Consider the following 20730-nt stretch of genomic DNA (forward strand, 5'->3'; position numbering starts at 1 on the left):
CAAAAAAATCTTTCTCTTCCTTTCTGGTAGATAATCGAAAGATGGTGGGAGGGTGGTCGGAAAACATATGAGAGAAGATGGGCTGGAATGGGGAGGAGGGAGTGGCCGCGTCTCTCCCGTTTGTTTTTCCACTCAAAGCTCAGGTGGAAGGGAATCCCTCTGGTGGTCGCTGGCAGCCTTACTCAAACACACCCAGTCTTCACGCTGGTTAAACCTGCTGTTCTAAACCCATGTGCTCAGAATCAGCTCCACAGGCAGTGGAGCACGGTGGTTAGAACAGGCTCCAGGTCGCCTGGCACACAGGCTCCAGCACAGTGTGGCCTCTGGCCAGTTGCTCAATCTTAGAGCCTCAATTTTCTCATATGTACAGTGGGGATATTAATATCAGATTGGGTTCCTGGGATGATTAAATTAGACTCTGCTTGGCTCAGAGATGCTTTAATAGGCTAGCTACTATTGTGTATTTTCGTTGTTGCTGTAATCATTCCTCGCCGCAGACAATGTCCTTAACCTAGCCTGCCTGTCTTGGAGACATGCTCATCGGGAGAGTGTGGCTGGTTCACCAGACAGCCCCTGGCCCACACCTGGGAAGCTGCATCATTCCCGATGGGTGAGCCAGCTCACCCATGGCTGAGGACCAGCAGCCCAGGTGTTAGCAGAGGCTGCATTCCAGCGACATTCCTCCTTGGCAGAAACTTCAAAACCAGAGGAAGACATTACTCAGGCAGATTCCAGGATGTCAGTCCCGAGGCTTATGACGCAGACTGAACGTGATGATAATATGGAGAGCCACAAAAAGCATTGACTGGCTGCCGGCCATTTTGAGGCAGAGGGGTGTGCGGAAGAGGGTGGGGCCAAGGATGGAGGCCGATGGTGACCCCGCTCCACTCCAGGTCTTGCATAAACCTCTTGAAGACAGAACTCTGGGTCCTTCCCCCAGAACATGCCAGGAATAGGCCTCCAAAAGCTGCGAATTCTTCCTCCTGCTCTTCCTCCTCCTCAGGAGGAAGTCACCTGGGCTGGGGGTGGGGGCCCAGCCAACCCTTCTGACTTCTGGGAGAAGGAGAACTCCTGGAGCCTCTGTGTTGTGATGGGCAGGTGGTCAGAGGCTGGATCCTTCAGTTGGGGACTTGCAGTGTCCCCTGCTGTGGAACTGGCCCCATGTTAGTTTTACTGTCCCTAGCTGGGAAGGACCCTAAAGGAGATCCCAGTGAAAGGGGAGGAGAAAGGCCACATAAATGAGCAGACAAAGCGCATGAATTGGCAGAACAGCATCATGCCTAAGGGCACAGAACCACCCTAAGGTAGGAGGGGAGTGGTTGCAAGTGTCCAGGCCAGAGACCAGAGACCTGGCCCAGCAGTAGGCTAGGGAGTGTCATGCAAAGGCAAGTGGACCCACAGTCCCGGTGAGGGAGAGCGAGGCCTCCAATGCCTGAGGGTGAGCATCTTCATCTGGAGACAGTGGGGCCAGAGGAAGGGAAGAAGAGGGGAGGGCGATGGTAAGTGCCAACACCTACTGTGTGCGGGGCACTGTGCTAAATAGTGTGCCTTTCATCCTACAAACATCTCTGAGGTGGGTGTAAAAGTCCCCCCTTAACAGGACAGTGAAGCCCAGAGAGTGTCAGGGACTAGCCCAGTTTGCAGGCTGCGGGTCTCTTGACTGTCACACTGGCCCCACTGCCTGTTTATATACCACTGTCTACAGACAAACCAGACTCGTGGGCAGGGAGCCGTGCCTTCGTGGTGTGAGTGCGGCCCAGCAGAAACCCCGCTGTCATTTCAGACCATGTAGACTAACACTACCTCACATGACATAGATATTTTCATCTATTTGCTTATTTTAACTCTGTCGAGAACCTCGAAGGAGCATCATTCCTGGAGGATTTGTTCATCTCTGTGTCAAGGTTGAGCTACCAAACCTATGAGCAGGAAGGAAATGGGCAGGTCCAGAGGCCCAAACATCTGTCTCCTATGCATCTCGTAAAGGTGGGGAGCTGGGCCTCTTGTGACTCATATGGAGACTGGGCTGCCCGTGAACTTCAAGGGTGTGCCCCCCCCACCCCCCCATCATGGCCTGACGCTTGGACCATTGGCCCTGCCCTGCATTTGGGGTGAGAGAAGGTGCGAGGTAAGAGGCGTTTGCAAGACAGGGAGGTGCTTAGGCAGTTTGACCGTCTGGCACCCCAGTGGCTGCACCATATCCCCCAGCACCCTTGTCACTTCGGGAGGAGGTGCCTGCTGAGTGCTGGGCTCCCCAGCTGTGCCACCTGGTTACTTCTCACAAAACATGTACGTCGTCCCCATGAGGATGAAGAACTGGGGGCTCGGAGGAAGTGCTACTTGCTGGACAGGTTGAGAACAATGTGATGTCTGTGACCTCCTGGCCTGGGTCATACAACCAGGGAGGTGCTGGCCTGAGGTTGGAGCAGGTCTCAGGAGTGTACCCCGGTCACCCTCCCGTCCTACGGGTAGCGCTTGCAGCTCTTATACAAAAGTCTTTACTTGTTCTAAGCCTAGTTCTTTTCAGGTGTTATTAATTAATTAATTAATTTTCTGTTTCTTTTCTTTTTTTTAGGCTTTGGGGTTTGGGGAGGGAGACCGAAGGTGGAGATGTGCTATTTTGCACAACCGACTTGCCTGCACGTCATCCAAACACCAAGTTCCGTTCACAGAGGAAGTGAGAGGTGTCCAATTCGGTCATGCAGAACGCAGCTGGGCTGTCTGAAACAAAATGCAGTGGCTACTCTGAAGGAGGTGTTGTCCATGGGTCGGTAAGGGGTTGAGTCACAGCAGACGCCACTCCCGTGTTAAAAATACCGGGCCATTGTCCCAGGGAGCTTGGCCCCTCATTCAGGCTATTACCACCCACTCCCTGGAATCCATAGTAAAGGAAAAAGAGAAGGAAGGAAGGAAAGAAGGAAAAGGAAAAAGGAAAGGGAAGGGAAGGGAAGGAAGGAAGGAAGGGAAAGGAAGGAAGGAAGGAAGGAAGAAGCAGGAATCAAGATGACTAAGCTGCCAAGTGAGAAGAGAGCTGGCCATTTGGAGCAGCGTCTGAGTGTGGGACCCCTCCCCAAATGTCTGACTGCCACCGGCCTGTCCAGTGCTTATACCTGTTGGGTCATCTTAGCCTTGGTTATATTCCAGACCCAAGAACGAACCCAGGTTGTATGGTGTCCAAAGACTTTCAATTTGGGGGCACTCCTTAATAAAAAGAATACAAAACTATGAAAATAAAGTTAAGTACAAAGCGAATATTTATTTAGATTGGGGGGGATCGTGGAAATTTGCTGATGCCCCGCAGATTCAGGTCTGTTTCCTCAGAGATCTCTTTAGGCAGTTTACCAGAAATGCACACACAGAAAGGCTTCCTGTTTGTAACCTGCCTTCCCTTCCCTGCCTACAACACTCCCCGCATCTCCCTGCTCTCGTGGCCAGGAAGCCCCTGTCTGCAGCTTTGCAGGAAGTGCACCTCTGGGGAGACTCCAGAGTCAACACTTTGACAATCATGCAAGGTGTGGGCTCATAGACATCACCCCAGAGCAGGTGTTCCTAGCCCTTTTTGGGGTCCTGGTCCACTTTGAGAATTGAATGAGAGCCATGGACTCATCCCAGAAAAATAGATAATACTCATGTCCACTAAATTTTACAGATAATTCCAGGGATTCTTGGATCCCCTTAAAGCCTACCTATGCATCCCAGATAAGGACCCCTCACCTAGTGTGATCCATTTATTTCACAGATGAGGCAGCAAACAGCCAGAGGGGTGAGTGACTTGCTCAAGGTGACACAGTCAGCTGGGAGCAGAGTCAGGACTGCAGTGGAGAGGCCCTGGCTCCCTCGTCTCCGGCATGGTAACAGCCTTGCCTTCAGCACTGGACAGAGAGTGGGGTCCCCAAGAAAGGAGCCCCCAAGTTAAGACCCCTCAGACGGTCTTTCTCGTGTCTCCTGGGCTTTTTCCTAGACATGCGTTTTTGCCAGTAGAGCTCAGAGAGGGCGAGTGACAGCGTTGAAACACAAACATAGACCGGGAAAAAAGGCCGCAGAATTTGGGTTTAAGTGCGACGAGAAATATAAAGTTGAGGGGGGTGCAGGTAGAGAGAAAGAGAAACAGTAAGGAAACAACACGCACGTATCCTGAGAAAGAACTCGGCTGCTCCGTTTGGTACCTGGAGAGCTGAGCCCTGGGGAAAACCCAGTAAAAGTCACATTGGATTGGGCCCCTGTCCTCTCACGTCACTCTCTCCCTGGTACCAAACTCGGGTCGTTGGTGGTTTCTTGGTGGCCTAAGCCACGTGCTCTGCAGATGCAGTTTCTACTGCCTGCAGAGCCTCCCCCTCCCACAGCCTTAGCAACCCACCCACCACCTGGCTGCACAGCTGCCTCCACACTTCCTTCGAGCCCCCGGTTAACTCAGGGCTCCTGGCACCTTCCCTCTCAGCACCTGGTTCTTCTCTTTCAGAGCACATAGCGTCATTTACGTTTCTGCACTTATCTGTTTCGGGTCTGTGTCCCCTGACCAGACATCAGCGCTGCGTGAGCGGGGTCTGGGCCCTTGGCGCCTCTAGGCCCTCCGAATGCACACGGAGTCTCTCTATAGTCACTTGCTGATTTAAATAAATGGTGGCATCTGCTGGTTCGGACCAGGGCACCTGGAACAAACGCCTGTTGGCCAGCTCATTCCTGAAATCCTGGCCAGGCCTGCCCGCAGCTGGGAGCTTGCTTAGGTCTTTAGCTCCAGACACAGAGGGAACATGAGTGGATGATGGCGAAAGGTGCCCAGTCCCTTAGGCAGAGGCACCAGCCAAGCAGACACAAAGGTGCTGAGGTGTAAGCCAGGCTCTGTGTCCTTAAAGTGGGTCTTTGTGTTCTGCCCTTTTCTCTAGAGCCTGCCTGTTTGAGCTGTGAGGGTCCCCTGAGCCCCCAGCTGGTCAGCTCACCAGCAATCGTCAGCTGAGGTCTCCGGCAGAAGGCAGAGGTGGATGTCCTTTGAGGGTGGCACTTGGGGAATGATTAAGAAGCTCAGAAACAGCTCCCTCTCCTGCCTTCCGAGCTATCCGGATAATCGGGCTATCTCGAGAGAGCAGCCTGCTACTCATAGCCAAGTATTTTTTCTTTCATTTCATTCAGTTTGAGGTGAAGAGTATTCCTTTTTTTTCTTTCTAATTTTACACCCACGACCCCATGACTGATGCAGTTTTGTGACAATTCCCAAGGGCCAGGGAGCTTCCATCAATTCTTCTTTCTTCTTCTTCTTCTTCTTCTTCTTCTTCTCAGTATTGGGCTGGTGTGGTGGCGGGGGTTGCGGGGGAGGATTTATGTGACAGAGAAGCACTGAGGTACAACCTGTTTTTCTCCTCCCAGGCTTGTTGCTGGGGAGCAGGGTTTGTGGGTGGAGAGAGCTGATACCGACAGTAGACAGTTTCTTTTCCCCCTCCCAGCTCCCCAGCAGCTGGGGGTGGAGTGGCAGGAGGCCAGGGACAGGTGAATTCACCCCCGCAGGGGGGCGTCTGCTTCAAGGAGCCCTTGTTTCCTCTTAAACGTACTCCAGCAGAGCAGCCTCCTTCCTTCCCCTGACCTCAGATGAAATAATCAGTATGAAATTTTGTGTCTCCGGATAAAAGGCCAGATACTTAATTTTCTTGCACCAGTCACCTCTGCGGGGGGATGAGAGATAAGCCACAATGGATGTTTGGGGAGCTGAGCAACACCGATTGATGCTGACGGGGCTGGGGTGCAGCGCTGGAGCTCACTGACTTGCCTGTCATTCTTATCCTCTCCAGTTAATCACGATGTGGCTTTCAGCAGAGTCCCACAGCCTCAGTGGCTGTAAGACGTCTTCATAGCCCACATGACTAGCCTCTGGGCGTGATGACAGGGCCTCAAAGCCTCCCTCCATTCCTTACTCAGCTGGCGACTGTCCTTGATCACTGCCTCATGGCTTCAGCACTATTCCCGAAAAGCCTTTGCATTTGCTCTGTCATAGCTTCCCTAACCTGCCAAGGCCAGTGCATCAAAAGAGAGTCACCATTCTGCAAATAGTGTTTCTCTTCCCAGGTGAGGGACTGTCAGGAAAATGCCTGAGAAGAAGCAGTTGGCTCTTAGTACAGCATCCAGCACTGGGCCTGCATCACAGCAGGCTCCTTACATTCTTATTGAATGAATGAATGAATGCACAGGATTCCTAAGAGTGTGTGTGACAAACAGTATGGAGGCGGCTCTGCACACAGCCTCTGGTGGTGTGTACTGGCTTTGAACACTGGCTCTGCCGCTTGCTAGCTGTGCAAGCTTAGGCGGCGTGCTGCTTGATTGGTCTGTCTCTATTTCCTCATCTATAAAATGAGGATGATGATAATAACAGTAATAATAACAATACACAGTTGTTATGTGTAAAAAACTGCCTGGCACATAATAGGTACCATATAAGTGTTTGCTATTATTATTAAGACTAGAAGATTATTACTCCAAGGAATTGAATATTACTTTTAATCGGAAGCTGTGGATTACCTTGTATTGTAGGCATTTACCCTCCTGCCTCAGAAGCTGCTCTACACACACGGATCCATCTATTGCAATGGTCAGCAAGCTTTTTCCGTAAAAAGGGTCAAATAGTAAATATTTTCGACTTTATGGGTCACACGGTTTCTGTCACAACGACTGTCAACTCTGTGTTGTAGCACAGAAACAGCCACAGATAATATGTAAATGAATGAGCAAGGTTGTGTTCTAATAAAACTTTATTTACAAAAGCAGGAGGCTGCCCAGATTTAGCTCCCAGGCTATAATTTGCTAACCCCTGATCTATTTGGCTCCTATCATTTTATAAGACTCTGCTCAAATTCTACCTCCTCTGAGAAACCTGCCTAAGACCATGCTGTGAAATTTAACTTTCCTCTCTCTGGACTTCCAAAACACTGGCTTTGGAGAGAGCTTAGTATCATGGAAAGACTAGGCAGGAATGCTGGGTTTAAACTCTGCCCTACCGTACGACTGTGAGCAAGATAACTTAATATCTCTGGAGCTTTAGTTTACTCGTCTGCAAAACAGTTATAAAACATGTTGCCTTACTTACCTCACAAAGTGGTGCAAAGATCAAATAGACGAATGCATGTGCACGTGACTCGAAAGCACTGTACAACGGAAGTGGGTCTTCATGGTGTCCCTAGTGCCCAGAGCAGTGCTTGACACTCAGCAAGTGTTGGCTGCCCTGAAACACAGTGGCGGTATTAACTACAGATTTTTATATCAGACATATCGGTGCCTGTCTGTATGTGTGTTGATCTCCTAGGCCAGATAGAAAACTCAAGGGACACGGTTCAGGAGAGAAAAGACAGCATTTCCTGGGGCAGAATCTACAGAATGCTTATCAATTTGAGATGTAGGTTGGGGTCAGAGTGCAGTGGGTCTTCGCTGCCATGACGAGAGTAAGGTTTCTAAAGGGGTGTAGGGCTAGAAATCTATATGAGTTTCCTGAGGCTGATGCAATAAATCATCATAAACTTGTTGGCTTAAAGCAACAGAAATTTATTCACGCACAGTTCTGGAGGCCAGAGGTCTGAAATCGAGGTGTCAGCAGAGCTGTACTCCCTACAAAGGTTGCAGGGAGGAATCTGTCTCTTGCCTTCTCTAGCTCTCGTGGTGGCTGGCATCCCTTGGCTCATAGCCACATCGCTGCAGTCTCTGCTCCCCTCTCTGCCTGGCTCTCTACACTTCTTTGTGTCTCTTTCTCTTCCGTGTCTGATAAGTATGCTTATCGTTTGATTTGGAACCTGCTTGTGTATTCCAAGATGATTAAGATCCTCAATCTCATCTGCAAAGACACTCGTTTCAAACAAAGTCACATTCATAGGCTCTAAGGATTTAGAAATGAACCTATCTTTTAGGAGCCACTATTCAACTCACTTCGGTAGCTTATTTTCTTCACTTAACAGCTTTTCTAAAGTATTTACTATGTCACTGAACAGTCTTCCACAAATATTACTTTTGATGGCTTTAGATATATCCATGTTGTGATAGATCCATTAACTCAATTTGTCTCCTCTTGCTCGACAATTATTTAGATTGCTCATGATTTTCCGCTGTTATAAGGATGCAAGGCATGGGTTTTGGAGTCAGATATTCCCAGGTCAAATTCTGGCTCTTCCAGGCACGAGGGATGTGATCATAGCCAAGTTTCATAAGCTTTTCTGAGTCTCAGTTTTCTCATTTGTAAAATGAGGATCATAATATTTATCTCATGGGGCGACTCGGAGGATTGCATGAAAGAATATAACGTAAAGCGGCCAGCAACACGGTGTTTGGCATGTGTAAGCTTTTAGTAAATTGCAGTCACTCTTGTTTTATTAGTATCGATGACATGTCAGTGAATTTCCTTAGTATGGATCTATAGAAGTACTATTCCCAAGTCAGGGGGTATGGGCAGTTTGAAGGTTCTCGATTTGCACTATTAAACTGCATTCTAGTGAAGGCATCGGCAAAGACACGAAACCTCCCCTAACCCTACATTGTCACTATTCTCGCTGGGTTTTGATTGGCCGCCTTAATCAGTGGACAAGAATTTTATAAATACCTGTTATGAAACCAGGGTTAAACTTTGAAGAGCTTGCAGTCCACCTCGGGCAACTGAATTGCAGACATGAAACAACGCGACTAATAAAAAAATGGAATTCATTAAATCGGTAAACGTTTACTGTGCACCTACGATGTGCCAGATGCTGTATGATGATGGATGTTATACACTGGTGAATAACACAGGAACGGTCCTTGCCCTCACACGGCTTATAATCGAGGGGGTCAGAACTGGGTTGCGGTGCTTCAATCCTACAGCAGAGCTCAGGAGGACCAGGTAGATAGGAGAGGCTTCAAGAAGAAAGATGAATAGACCTTGAAAAAGGAGCAAGGACTAGAGGAAAGGAGCGCACGGGCTTGGAGGCTTGTGCCTGTCCAACCCCAGATGTCTTACAGAAGGCGGAAGTGGAAAGGGCCGGGGGGCTGTATTATGAAGGACTGGAGCAGCCTTGAGCACTGATCTAGCGGGAGAGGTCACATTTGTTTTTAGAAAATCAGAGACTTATAAAGTTTCCTGAACAGGGAAAGGTCAGTGAAAGGCATTTCGGAAGAGTGAAAAGGTATGGATGGGTCAAGCCCGTAGCCAGCAGGCCAGCCACGCTTGGAGCTGTAAACATCATCTCGTTGCACAAACAAGATCTGGCAAACTTGACATGGTGGCAATGTTTACACTACCTGGCACGTGGAGTCCTAAGCCCTGTCTCCTCCCGATGCCCAACCCCGAAACCTTGGCAAGTTCTAAACTTCTCTGAGAGGTTGCTATTGCTTCCAGGGGCCCTCAGGTGAACAGATCCTAGTTGCTCTGGTCCTAGGATGCATTAACCTGGTGCTTTATTATTAACTGTCCTGGCCATATGTGTCCCCGAGCCAGTGACTCTTCCAGGAATTTCTTCTGTTCCGCTATGATGGATTCCCCAGGGGAGGGAACACCTGATGATTGACCAGCTCTATGCTCCCTTCAGCAACGAACATGCCTGTCTGGTCGGGATCGTGGTGTAGAGGAGGAGGAAGCCTTTTCCTCATTCCTTGCCAAACCACACCGGTGTACTGCAGTCAGTGGTGGCCAGACATTAAGGAGGGAAAAGGATGTGGGGTTGCTGAAGGGACGTGGGGAGACCTCCACGTACACAGAGAACCCCTCTTGCCACCAAACTGTGTTAGCTCAGGATGCTATAATGACTTAGCACAGACCGCGTGATTTAAACAGTACGCATTGATTTCTCACAGTTCTGGAGGCTGGAAGTCTGAGATCAGGGGGCCAGCATGGGCAGGTTCTGGAAGGACTCTCTCCCACATTGCCGGCAGTCGCCTTCTCCTTTTGTCCTCACACGACAGAAAGGAAGTATGCTAGTTCTCTGGGACTTCTCTCTTAAGGGCACTAATCCCCTGCACGAGGGCTCCACCCTCATGACTTAATTCCCTTGCAAAAGCCGCACCTCCTAAAACCATCGTGGGGGTTAGGATTTCAATGTAAATTTGGGAGGGACACAAACATGCAATCCATGACGCCAACCACGAGGCCCACTTCTGAGTCACAGCCTGTGTGGGAGAGAGAGGTCAGCTCATTTACTCTTCACAGAACACAGAAAGAGGCATTTCTCTTATCTCCTTCCATTCCTGTAAACTGGACCTCACAGAGCATCCCTTACCAGAAAGGCACGATGGTCGTCTAGGGCTCCAGGCAAGCCCACCGAGGCTGCCACATGGTGACACATGCTCTGGGGTTTTCCTGGGCTTCTATGCTGGGGGAAAGAGTGACATCCACTGACTCTGAGCTTGGGGAGTCATTAGAGTTAGAGAGGGGCTTGAGATTCCCCCATAGTGCAGAGAGGGCCCGTGCTGTGCAGGGCCACCGGTCAGGGGCTGGGGTCAGAGCTGGCTCAGCACCCAAGCTCCTGCACCCACACTGGCTCCCCTCCATTACTTCACCAGGCCTCTGAAGGGTAGTCTGTCCTTCTTGAAGTGATTTTCACCAATGGAGGTGGTTTCGACTTATTATTACTTGGCACATCCCTCTTTTATTTAAAAATAGCAAAGTTCCTGAATGGGTCAGAAAAATCAATGGATCCGTTGAAACCTCAAACAAAAACAATTCGGGTAAAACTATAAACTTTAGAAAAACATGTCCTGGGAAGATGGCTCTCTCTACTGCACTACATATAAGTGCTGCTGAGGGCCAGAGTTCAGATGGATAAAAGAGAAACTGAGGAAGATCTTCGCGAGTGGCCTTTATTTCAAAGAGGAAATGGAGTAAGGAGTTTAAATGGAGGAGGAGGGCGAGGAAAACTTACTGGAGGGAGCGCAAAAGGGGACTTTCTGGGGACAAGTAAAAGGGCCCATAGAAGCTGGGAAATTCTCCTCTGCCTACACACGGTAGGAACTCAGCAAACAGTGGTGCAGGAAAGAATGACAGCATGACAGACTGCTGCCCAGAGGTGGCTTCAGGAAGTCCAGCTCATTCATGGAGGCTGGAATTTGTGAATGAACTGGCTTCGCATGGTACCGTCATATACTCCACGCTGCACTCTCTTGGGACTTTGTTCATGCTGTCTTTCTCTTGAAATTCTCCTCCCTGCCATCTCAGTCCGATGACATTTTAAACATCCTTTGATTTACTCACTCATCAATATGTAATGAGCACTCAAATTCTGCCAACAGCTGGAGATACAACTATCAACGAGAGTAACTACCCTCCCTGAACTCACCTTTGAGAGAGGATAGATGTCGGGGGTGGAAGGAGGGAGGAAGGCAGACTTCAGTTAACAGTTAATTTCACAGGTAATTGTTGTCAGACAATCAAGGTCAACGTGCAGGGTATCATGAGCATGTGAGAGATCCAGCTTCTGGGGCAGTCAGGGAAGGCTTTCTTGAGGAAGTGACATTTGGGTGGCAATCTGGAGGCTGAGCGTGAATTAATTAGGAGGCGGAGGAGGGCATGGCAGGAACAGGGCCCAGAAAGAGTGCAAACTCTGAGGGGGATGGCTTTTAGAGGACATGAAAGGCAGATGTGAAGAGTGGGCCCGCTGGCTGTGGAGGCGAGGGAGGGGGCATACACTCAAGGCTGAGAGGCATTCTTCGAGGCTGTTTACTTCAGAGAGAGAGAAAAGGAAGAGAGAATTAAGATGATAAAAGTGGACGGATTAGTACATCACCTGCCAGCTGAAGGTCAGAGTCAGGTAAGATATGATGGGAGTTCGGTCAGGATGGTGGAGTAGGTGAGCACCGTGCTCGCCACCTCCCATGACCACATTGAAATCACAGCTAAATTATGGCACGGTCAATGTGGAGACCCATCTGAAGTCTAGCTGAACAGAAGTCCTATAACTGAGAATAAAAAGAAGAAGCCGCAGTGAGACTGAGAGAGAAGTAGATGAAAATAAATCTCATGTACGATAAGAAAAAAAGAAAGCTCCCCGCAAAAAGGTATAATGGAGCAGGCCTGTGAAAGCAATAGGGACTGGTGGGGAGTGTGGAAAACTGAAGGAGATTATATATGTATGGTAAAAACTTGTTACTGATCAAACAGAAAAATCTAAGGATCAACATGGTTTTAGGTATTTGATTGTAGGGGAACAAATTGCCTGGAGACAAAAAAATGTGGAGGAAGGAGCTGGGAACTGCTTGACCACACAACCAGAAAAAGAGCTGAGATCCCTTCTGGTCCTGTTTCCTCCCAGTGGCTGTCAGATCGTCTGCTCTACACGCATGTCCCTTGTAGCCCCCTCCAGCTCGCCTATTTGGGCTCACCTGTCCCCAGAGTACCCTACTCTCTCCGAAGGCAGAGTTGAGAGCAGAATGGTAACTGCTGCCTTATTGGAATGTTGAGATGGGAAAACGGCTCTGAGCAGCCATCCTTAGCTCAGGAAGGCCTGTCCACCAGTTGCCAGCACTGCTGAATTTCCCTGTGCTCAGTGAGACTGGTAAGCTCCCGTGGCATGAAGATTCGAGGGTGGGGTGGAGTTGGGAAAATAATCAGAAGGAAGATGCAGAAAGGAGTTGAAACAGTTGCATAAACTGAGAAAATAAGATCAGAGAATTGACATACTCATCTGTTATTTAAGTCTTAATTTCCCAGCACAATTTTGGATCATTTGCATCCCATAATTGGCTCTTTCAAAACTTGAAGCTGAGGAGCTTATTTGGGGACCTCCTCTACTTTCCCTTTGTGATAGTAAAAGCATGACTGAGCTTATTACCATAAAAGAAATCACATGTTGGATCAAAAAACAATTACTGCCTTTTCCCTATTTGCTCTGATTTAAATGTCCTTACACGTACTGAGGGGTTTCCTGCACCTGATCTCTTTTCTGTTGTACAGAGGGAGAATGCTCAGCCTTCATGTGTTTGCTGTTCCTGCAACTCTGATTAAGAACGACATCTGTTTTGCTAGCCCTTTGGCAAACCTCTTTACTTAACTGGAGGAAGAGTTTTTTTCTCTTGTGGAGGAAGATACATCTTAAAGGCCATTTCAATATATAAACATTTCTCTTATCACAAACGTGCGTCAAATTGCTTGTCTCTACAATTCCCTATAAGAAAAAAAGTCACGGAGATGTTCCTTGAAGTGAACTCAGCTGTCTGAGCCAGAATTTTGAAATGGCAGGCTCATGAATGGCAAGTCCTCAAATGTAGTGAACAGTTGTGCCTTCTTGATGGTCCAATGTCCATTTTACTTCATGCCAGAAAAGCACTGGGTTTATGCTCAGATATCTACTCTTTTCCTCTCAGTCAACAGGATTCCAGTGGAGCTGACTTTGCCTTGAGTCTCAAAAAGGCTGGGACAACCGGAGAATGGCCACCTGATAAAAGACTGGCCAATCAGGGTCAAGGAGACTCAGTTTGGGACTTTGGTTTCGTCTACTAGGGAAGAAGGTTCTTTCCCTTTCCTGCTGTGTAGGAAACCTGAGGGGACATGAGGCTTGGGCTGCAATAGCCATGTTGTGCCCACAAGGGGGAGAATGATGAGAATGAAGCCAATACAGTAGCCCCCCATCTATAAATTTGCTTTCTTCTGCTGTTTCAGTCAATCGTGGTCCGAAAATAGTAAATGGAAAATTCCAGCAATAAACAAGTCACAAATTTTAAATTGCTGGCCACTCTGGGTAGCACTGTCTCACTTTGTCCAGCCCGGGATGTGACTCTTCCCTTTGTTCAGTGGATCCACCGAGTACACACTATATCCGCTCCTTGCCCGTCATTTACCGTCTCTGTTAGCAGATTGGTTATGAGAGAGAGACAGAGAGACAGAGAGACAGAGAGAGTCCACATTTACATAACTTTTATTGCAGTATGTTGTTATAATTGTTCTCTTTTATGATTGTTGTTAATCTCTTTCTGTGCCTAATTTACAAATTAAACTTTACCGTAGGTATGCATATATAGGAAAAAAACAGTAATTTTAGGGTTCATTGCTATCCACAATTTCAGGCATCCATTTGGGGTCTTGGAACATATTACCCGCAGATAAGGAGTGGGGCTACTGTATATCAGCAGATGGAGCCAAGATAGAGAAGTTGAGTCTTGGTGATGTCATTTGAGCATTTGAATCTAGTGGTGCCTAAAGTCAGTCCTCCCCATGACCTTCACACAAGACAATAAATTTCCAGGTTTTCCCTGATTCAGTCTGAATTAGGTGTTCTCAATCTTCTTGGTACCATCTCTCCAAACATAAAGCAATGTGACTGGTTCTAGTATATGATTCCAGTCGAATCTGCTCCATTAGTTTTTAGTCACACCTTACAATATCAGTATAATGTTTTCAGCTTTTTAAAGCACCTTGACCAATGTGTTATTGCATTTCATCCAGACAGACCCTTCTCATGGGAGTTTCCCCACTTCACCTCCACGTGACCAATGGCTCTCCCAAGGTGGGGTGGGGCAGAAAAAGAGCCTTGGTTTCCCATCAGGCCTGCAGAAGACCCCTCCCTTCCCACATCCTCTTTTCTTGAAATAAAAAAGTTAAACATTTTAATAACTATTCAAGGAAACTCGGTCTGGAGAAGGGCATCGAAACACAGTGGTCCTTATTCACAGCGACCTCATTTGTAACAGACAAAAATTAGGATAAAATCCCGGTATTCAGCCAGTGGAGCCTCTACAAAGTGGAGTAGTATGAACGAAGCCTCTACCAAGGCAGTGCTAAATGCTCAATTGGCAAGAAATATCAAGCGAAAGGGCAAACACTGTGTAGTACGCTCTCGTTTGAGGATTTAAGAAAGAGCAAGGCTGTATATACATGTAATCTTATTTATGCACAGACAGTCTCTGGCAGAAACTGGTGACAGTTTTGCCTCTGGAGAAGGGGCTGAGGAGGCTGCAGACAGGGATGAAAGCAACTGACTTTTGTTTCACCATGAAACTCCCCTTTTTACTTTTTGAATTTTGTACAAGGTACATGTTTTATCTATTTTATATTTCAAAAATTAGATTGACTAATTTAAAAAAAAAAAAAGAAATACAACAATTAACAACTAGAAAAACATACCCATTTCAGTGTGAAGCCACCACAGGGCCGTGAGCTGACCTGTGACTTGGCTCCTCCTACAAGCTGGCGCTGAGGCTGGTTCTGCCTCAGGGCTGGTTGGGCGGGTGGTGGCAGGGGCAGATTGGGAGCCAATTTTGAGGGCTCCTGGAAGGGAAAAGCCACAAGGACTATTGGAGCAATTAGGCAAAATCATAAATGCAACCTTTGGGAAGAAGTGTGTCCGAAAGACATGGTTAAGGGGCCACAGGGGCCTACGGCTAGGAAGGAAAAGAGGCAGCTGCTTATTTTCTGGAGGAATAGGAAGGTCCTCAGTACTCTGCACATTCATTCAATGTCTTAATATTTTCATTGTGTGTCTTCCACCCAATTTTTAGTCTGGGCTGTGTCTGCAGAGCCCGGGCCATGACTGCCTCATTGCCTAATTCTTCTGGGGGACCTTATCTTGGACAACAGGATATATGGTGTGAAATCCTATGTGAGAAAAGCTATTTGAAAATGTACTAAGCTCAAGGGGAGTGAACAGAGAAATGAAGAAAGTAAGAACCTAAGAATCTTACGGGCCTCCGCCATCCCCAGGCACCCAAGGGGATAGCACCAGGAACGCAGGGTACACTGCAAGGAGCAGCAGCAGGAGCTGGGCCCCAGTCTAGTAGGAGCAGGAGGGCTGGATGACTCAACCTGAATGAGAACCAGCTTGTTGAAGGCCAAATGCTCTCAAGAGCAACAAGCACAGCGACAGCCAGGGGGAACCCAGAACCCTCTCACCCAAAACCTTTTCAGGGACCCTCTCTCACCCCCATGATGTCTGGGCACCCAGCAAGGGCAGGTTCTGCAGACTGGAGTAGCTCCAGCATTAGGACATCACTGAGTCTGTAGGAGAGCCTGACCGTGAAATATCCTGCGGGTTCTGTGGGGAAATCAGATGCACGGACGGTGCAGTCAATGAGCTTCATCGATGTCTTTGTCTGAAGCTGTGTCTTAATGGCATTCACTGCTGGTTACTATTCCATAGTGCGTACAGCCCGCCCGCTATTTTTCTAGTCCACTGTTGGCGGTCATTTGGATTGTTTTCGCTTTGCCACCATCCAAGATCATGCTGCTTTCATCACGGGGTTTGTGCACGCCTTCCTGTTGGTTCCTAGGACTAGGTCCTGGAGTAGGATCCCTGCTTGCGGGTCCAGCTTTATGTTCGGCTTTAGTGGTTGCTGCCGGAGTATGCCAGCGGTTCTGAGACGAGAGACATCACTTATAAAATTCTTAATCTATTAGCAGGAAATGAAATGGGACATCTCTTGCAGAGTTAATGCCGTCCCTCAACATCCATACTAATGATAAGGGGGTTCATGGCTCTTAGAAAAGAGTTAGGCAGGAAAGTTAGTTAGGGAGTTTCGGTTCTGCAAAGACACTGAGGTCATCCTGTCTTAGAAGGGGTCTGCCCTAATCCGCCAGCAAGCCAGAGGCATTTTTTTAGCTCACACAAAGAAACCAGTAGGCAGAGAATTAGGTACCAGTTTAAGCCAGTCACTCACACCTGCGCAATGAAGACCCCAACGACCTTCAACTCACCCGAGCCTTATTATAGCACCATTATAATATGATGCATAGGCTCAGAAGCTCATTAATATCATTATAACAGACTGTATTCTGGGAACAAATATGCGCAGAAAGCAAAATGATGAATCACTGAGTCCTGTCAATCTTAGTTGTCAATCAAGGAAGCCCACTTCTCTAAGAAAAGTGACCACCCACAGCAAAAAGGGATAAAAACCCTGAAGTCTTTGTTACCAGGCCTTCTGAGCCATGCTTCTCTTGCTCAGGCCTGCTTCCACATCGGAACGTGTACTTTCTCTTCTAATAAAACTTTTCTTTTCTACCTTATTTTGGTGTCTTGCTCAATTTTTTGTTTGAGACATCAAGAACCTGGACAATGTGCTGGGAGAGGATCCACTCCCCGGTAACATTTCGACTGATTTGCTCACCGGTCAGCGAGCTCCTGCTGCTCAGCATCCTCACCAGCAGTGGGAAAGATGAGACTTCCTAGTGGCCCTGTGGCTTTCTTCATGGAGTTCTCGACCTTACTCTCTCCAGGCGAAAGGTCGAGAACTCATCACCTGTTCATGGGGCATTACAGTTTCTCATATAAAGTGTCTGTTCACATTTTTTGCCCATTTTTATTTGAATCAATTCTTGTAACTCCCTTAATAATTAATGTGCTACAAACATTTTTTACCCATTTTGTGGCTTTTTTTGGTATGTCTTTTCACTAATAAAATTTCTTGGTTTTAATGTTGTTTATTTCATTGCTTATCAAACTATCTGTGGGTGATGGACCTGTTTTTTCCCCCATTGGTGGCACAGCAATATGTTCTAAAATAAAATTATTGATATAAATTAAAAATAAAAAAACGAGTACTAAAACAATTTAAAAAAAATTTTTTTTTATAAGAGTTTATTTGAGCCCAAACTGACTACATGTGCTGGGAAGCAAGATCTCAAATGCTCCCAAAACAATTATTAAGGAAATCTTGCTGAATCCTTCTCTGTGACTTTGACTTTTCATTCTCTATTAGGTTTTCTTTAAGAGAAGTACCTGCATGGAGCCAGACACACTTAGACATATGTAGATGCTATAGAATCTAAAATGGAGAGAATAAAGGGATCACACTGGCCGGAATGCTGAAAACGAAGCATGAAAGAAAAAAAAATGAAGCTACCGGGCATGGAACAGAGGAACATTCAAAAATTAGTGCAATGACAAAATGTCCTCAAGCAGAAAAGTCTGAAAACAAACAGATTAAGAATGGAATATATTCTTCCCCAGCATATTTCTTGCCATATGAATGATCTACCAGAATAAAAAACAAGGAACATAGTGATCTCACTCATTTGCATGGCATCACCCAGAATGCTCTATGGGTTTGTAATGTTGAGGACGAACTCCGCTAGCGTCAGAGTTCGGAAATGAAAGCAAATTAATTTTAGATGTGGCGAGATCATCTATTCCACTTATTCATGGTATTCTTGATTAAAGTTTTGGTTTCATATCATCCAATGTTAATTAATTTGCCCAGATGATATCTAAACGTATTCTCTAAACGTTCAAGCTTTGGGGGAGTAAACTCACTATGGCCTATTTTAAACAGATGAAAGGCCATAGTGCACGTTAACGTTTTCTTGAGCTCATTTCTAGATGTGTCACTCTCCTGGGCCAACTTTTCCATAATTAGAGATAGAGACAGAGAGAGAGAGAGACATGCATTACACCAGTTGTGTCTTCATTTTTCTTTATCTACTTTCCATCCAACTCTGATCTGATAGATAAGTGGCATAAAATTTTAATCAAAATGGGTGAATCTTTCCTGAGTCACTTCAGTTTTCCACACTGTCCCACTTTTAGTTTGCTGGACAACAATGACAAAGAAATGGGAAGTATCTCATAGTCCACTATCATCATGAATGTTCAGATTGGGCATGAATGTTTGCATGAGTGCTGAATGTGTGGGTGCCGAATGTGTGTGTGTGTGTGTGTTGAGTATGTGAGTATGTGTGTTTATTGCCCGTGTGTATCTGCTGGGTAATGTGTTGAGTATGTGTGTGTAGTGATGTGTGTGTAGTGATGTGTGTATCTGTTGAGTAAGTAACGAATATGTGTGTTGAGGGTGTTTGTATGTGTATCGAGGGTCTGTGTATTAAATGTCTGAGTGTTGAGTGTGCATGTGTGATGTGTGTGTATTTGTGTGTGTGTGTGTGTGTGCCTGCAGGTGTGCCTGTGTTGGGGGCGTTTGTGGCAAGGAGGATAAAAACACACCCACTTTAGATCTCACGCGTTGCATCCGGAATCCTCAGGGCTGCTCCCAGAGTCTGCCGTCTTTTGTGTGATGTTCAGCTTGGCACAAATGAAGCAGCGGAGACCAGCTATTATTTACTTGGAAGGGATTACTTTGAGTAATCTGGAAAAGCAGAGAGGACAGACACCAGGGCTGGTCCCTGTCTCCAGCCCACACTGTGACCTCATAGTTGGTATCTTCTTAGTCATCTCTTTCTTTACCGGGACTCACAATCCATTTTTGCTCTCTTTCAAGTGAAAAACTAAACCTTAATTATTCAGAGAGACTCACTGGATGTGGCACAATTCACCGAGAAAGTGCATGTGGGGTGGGGATTGGGGGGAGGGCAATGACAACAAGTTGACCGTCAAGAAATCAGTTCACAGGCCCTTGTCCAGTTACCGAAGTAATGGGTATAAGACCCTCAACTAGATGGAAAGCTCTTCAAGGCCTGGGGTTTTCTCTTTATTTCCCCATCCAGTTCCCTTCCCACCTCTCTCACGCTTGACACTATTACGCTCTTAACGATAACAATGAAAATAGCTAACGCTGGGTACCTGCTCTGTGCCAGGGCCCATGCCGAAACCTCACTCTAGTTGACAAGGTGCCGCGCGGTGTGGCTCGCAGACCTCAGTCTTTTCAGCGCGTACCCCTCGGCCCTCCCTCTCTGGTGCCAGTCACGCCAGCCTTTATTCTTCTGTTTCTCGAACCCACGTAGCATGTTCGCATCTCGGGGCCTTTGCACTTGCAGTTCCCTCTGTCTGGAAGGCTCTCCTTCCGACTCCCAGCATGGTCAACGCAGTCAAATGCTGCGAAAGGCCAACTAATTTCAGAAGAGAGCAGTAATCACTGGGCTGGGGCGATGCAGACGTTATTGGTCATCTTGACAGGCAGGTGTGGTCTCAGTGGCTGAGCTGACAGAAACCCAACTGCAGAGCATGGAGGAAACAACGTACAGTGAATAAGCAGAGACAGTAATTACAAAAACTTTTCCATGAAGAGAAGCAGAAAAATAAAGTGATGGCAGGAGAGAGATGTGGGATCAAGGAGGGGTTTTTTGTTTGTTTGCTTGTTTCCTTTTAAGGCAGGTGATAAGAAAGGACGCCTCTCTATGGATGGAAATGACACAGGCCTCTGGCACCAGGCCCAGGTGCAGGGGAGAGAGGGGATAATTTCTGGAAAGAGATGTTTTGGACAGGAGCAAAGTGAAAACAGAATCTGAAAGGGAAATTGTAGATTGCCAGGCAATACTGAATTTTCTCAATAAATTTAATGCTCACAGAGTCCTAGGAGGTGGATATTGTTACTCTTATTGTTTTATAGATGAAGAACGGAAGGGCCAGAGATCTAAAGTAGCTTGCCCAAGATCACACCGCAGAACAGTGGAGGAGCTGGAGTTTGAAGCGAAATTCTGATTTCTGGTTGATTGATTCTGAAGCGTAAAAAGTCAGCTCCTTATAAGTCAGAAAAAAAGAAGCCCAAGAGTGTGAGAGATACACCTAAAACCCAAGGTTTTCAACTCAGGACTAGAGAAATGGAAGAGCTCCAATGGTTTATAAACGGGAGAATTTTCAAGATTTTGTTTAGTGGCCAAAAAACACTTCTGTGGGCCAGGTCGAGTTTCTCAGCTGGGAGGTAGACACTGCATGTTTGCTCTGAGCCATACGTCTGTTTTGTGGGCTTTTCTGTATGTGAGTTACATGTCACAGCAAAAGGGTTAGAAATAAATCTGAGCTGCCTTATGGATGGTAGATGATATGTAACCATTTTCCCTCAAAATGTGACCAGCTTCATAGTTCCCAAACCTGACCAGTCATCCAAACCCAAACCACCGGGGGAAACTTCTAAAATAAA

This window comes from Pteropus medius, unplaced genomic scaffold, assembly GCF_902729225.1.
Source record: "Pteropus medius unplaced genomic scaffold, Ma_sr-lr_union100, whole genome shotgun sequence".
Classification (NCBI taxonomy): domain Eukaryota; kingdom Metazoa; phylum Chordata; class Mammalia; order Chiroptera; family Pteropodidae; genus Pteropus; species Pteropus medius.